Source organism: Marmota marmota, unplaced genomic scaffold (genome assembly GCF_001458135.2).
Source record: "Marmota marmota marmota unplaced genomic scaffold, marMar, whole genome shotgun sequence".
Classification (NCBI taxonomy): Eukaryota; Metazoa; Chordata; class Mammalia; order Rodentia; family Sciuridae; genus Marmota; species Marmota marmota.
Genome location: NW_026005963.1, coordinates 237,800 through 241,395, shown reverse-complemented (window position 1 = coordinate 241,395; position 3,596 = coordinate 237,800). Strand labels below are relative to the sequence as shown.

Here is a 3,596-nt window from a genome sequence, read left to right as displayed (position 1 = left end):
CAGTGAATATTGACATATTTAGTTGGGAAAAATACAGCTCATTTAAAGCACTTACTAAAACATGATATACATTCTCCATGTGTTTATAGTGGCTAATGCACACCTTCCTCATAAGAATCTTTTGCTGACACCAGGCAGATATGTTGGACCCTTGTGTTATCTCAAAGAGGTAAAGCATTGACATTTCTGTGACACATTTGTTATTCACATGTCTCTAACAGATTTAACAAAAAATGCATATCTCCATATTCACATAATCCAGAGAGTATCTGTTGTATGACATGATTTATTGTTTGGAAGCCAGTGTATTGGCACATTAGGAGAACTTATCTATCATCAGTACTTAAATTTTTGCTATCTTAACCAAAATGATTTTAAGAAGTTAATAATTCATTTTTCAGTGCAGATTAGCATCAAAGGACTGGCTGTGGCATAGCCATTGGCCACCACCATCTGGACATAAAAGCAAACATGGTCATCTTTCCACATAGATCTTGAGGAGGAGAAGATGCTGTCCAAACAGTACATGAGCACAAAGAAACTCATGAGTAACAGGACAGTCCAGGTGGCCCTCTGTACAGGGGATGCTTTTGGAGAAAGGCTGGTGCTTTGAAGGTGCTGGAAGTGCCTCTGGTGTTTACACAAGAGAGCCAACATGTATGAACTTGAGAGGGCCATGGGTCCTGTAAGAAAGACATCCTGGAATACACCTAATATGGAAAATAAATGCCTGATGAAGTAACTCATGGGTAAAATTGTGCAAGATTGAGTAATAAATACATGGCCATGTGAGGTCACATTGGGAATGGCAGTAGAAGACAATGAGAAGTGAGCACTCAAGGACATGGAGAAGGCCCACAGGAAAACAAGGACACACAGGGTCTGCTGTGGGATTTATGTTTGAACTTGGCCAAGCAGGAGCTTCTGGGGCTGAGGATGATGGCCTGAAGGACACTCAGCAGGCAGGTGGCACAAATGGAGAAGTCCATCAGAAACCTGTGCAAGTAGATAACTGATTGACATTTGATGTAATCACCCAAATCCTGAGACACAAAGACACTTGCAGCTATGTACCCTAAAATTATCATCATCCCTATGTGGATTAGGGCCAAGAGTCCTATGATCAGGTTAGTGGTCTTGAGCCTGTGCTGGAGGAGGAATATGGAGATGTGGAAGAGAAGAAGGATGGAGTTGACCAAGATCCCAAATTGTTTTTCAGAGAAAAATGCATTCCTTATGGTAAACCAAAAATCATATAGTTGGTTGGTCTTTTTCATCTTTTAGGCAAGGAATCACAGAGTATATATCTTCAGAGGCAATGAAGAAAAAGTCTTTATTTAAATAATATCACCGTCATGAATCTCAGCCTCTCCTATTACCATCAGAAAATGTGTGGATTCACCCTAACACACCCTTTTCCCAATTCAGCACTCAAAAGTTTTCTGACACCTGCCAAGTGTAATTTTTTCTATTATTACCAAATCAGGTCTGAATTGCATAACAATTGTTGAGTTCCCACTGTACATCAGCTTTCCTATCCATTCAGAACTACTATATATTATTTAAAAAATTCTCCATTATAATCTTATCTTGAAGTCTTCTGGAGTAGTGTCTTATTGGTTTTTCATCTTTCTCTCCTCAGTGAAGTCCCAAGTGCATATTGAAAATGCCTAATTTTGGTGAATTCAAATGGGAGGATTGCATAATTGTAGAGAATGCCATCTCTCTCAAGAAATTAATCTCAATGGAGTAGTTTTAAACTACAATATATTATTTTGGTGCAATCTTTATACTGGTTTATTACCAGACCTAACATCTTTAATACATCAACTGAGCCAACATTGAGAATTACCGACTTTATGACAAATTGTTTGAATTTCTGTTTTCTTCCATTGGTTTCAAGTGTTACCTTGAGTCATCCTTGTTGGTGAATTGTGATCATCTCATCTATGAAATATGGGCAGTCCTATTATGTGAATTCTAGAGGTATTGTGTGTGCAAGACGATGAAGTACCAAATATGGAAGTGTTTCTGACATATAATGACTTCTAGATATATTGGCCAATGTGTTTTAATTAATGCAGTTCCTCATTTATATGACTTGGGATATGTAATTCATTATTAATTTTAATAATGTCTATCTCTGTGGCTACCTCAAGATTTTTCCATAATGGTAGAACATTTTAAAAATGTATGTAGAAAGATCTTTGGTGGCACTTTAGGACTGTGTTTGAATTCCCAGTATAGCTATACCTCTTACATACCCATTTTTACCACCACCAAAATAACTATCATAAGTGAGCCAATTCCAGCTACCAAATATTAGTAGGAACATATTCTAATGTTTTCTACTAAGGCAACTGTAATTAGTATGGTAACTAAAGTCACAGTTAAAATAGATTCCAAGTTATTTCATTGTAAGGTTCTCATTAAAGAAATCATTGGAGCAAAGCCTGAATGAAGGACCTTCAAAAAAGTCTCAATTGTCATCTCAAAGAAGGAAGCAATTTTTCAGTTCAGATACCTAAGCATAAATTTGATACAGAAAATTTGATGTTGATCTACCAATGGAAGTTTTTCTATACAAGGCATGTTTGTGCTTTAACTCAAGTGTCTGAAATAGTAGTAAGTATGTATTTTAAATCACTTCCAGCCATATATTGAAAAATAACACTTATCACAAAATTATGCATGTGTGGCCAAATGGCTTTGTAGTACATATAGATCTATATATAACCCAAGATAAAAGAGAAAGCAGAAATATAAAATATTTATGAACATGAGATATCATTTAAAAATCTGTAGAAACTAGGTTAAAACATCAAAGTGTTGATTCTTTATTTTGATTTTTAATTGGAATCTGCTATTTGTACTTATATATGAGACCTAGCATTATAATTCAAGATGTGTGTAGATTGTGCTTTGATCAGATCAGGGGAATTTCCATCTTCTCAATTTGTTATCATTTTTATGTTGGAAACCTGCAAACTCTTCTCTGGTTATTTTGAATTTTATAAGTCATCATTATAGCCTCATCACTCTATTCGCTATAAAACTTTGCTCTGTTAAAAGTTTTTTTGCACTCCTTACCCACCATCTATCTAATTCCCTTTCTTATTATTGATATAGAAAGTCTTTGTGTTCTTGGCTTCTGTGTGATAAACTTTTTCAGCTTCAAGGCATGAGTGCCAACATGCACTATTTGTGGAAAATGAAAACTCTCGACCACCGAGAAAAAGACAATTTTTCTACCAAGTAATGATCATGTAAAATAAAAAGTTTTCCATTCACTCATTCAAGGTTTGGGAGTTGTCTCCCATCATAAGTCCAGAAAAAATAAAGTTGGGAATCTAATATCTATATGTGTTCCAGCTTTTATGGATCATATTGGATCACTAGAATAGAGCTGTCTTATTTTGTGACATCTATGTACATATAAATGGCATTTGCCCATTCTTACAAATTTGTTTTACATAAGTCAAGTATCTATGGGAACTTTATAGTATAAGTTTAAATGGATCCATAATAACATGTGATATATAACTTCTAAAAATTGTTCTAGGCCTGGCACAGGAGTCTAAGACAGTAGGATCACC

At 35.4% G+C, this 3,596-nt stretch overlaps 1 pseudogene; it reads right to left on the bottom strand.

The window, feature by feature from the left end:
- Positions 1 to 354: 354 nt before the first annotated feature.
- LOC107161041 lies at positions 355 to 1,277 on the bottom strand (annotated as a pseudogene).
- Positions 1,278 to 3,596: the final 2,319 nt, after the last annotated feature.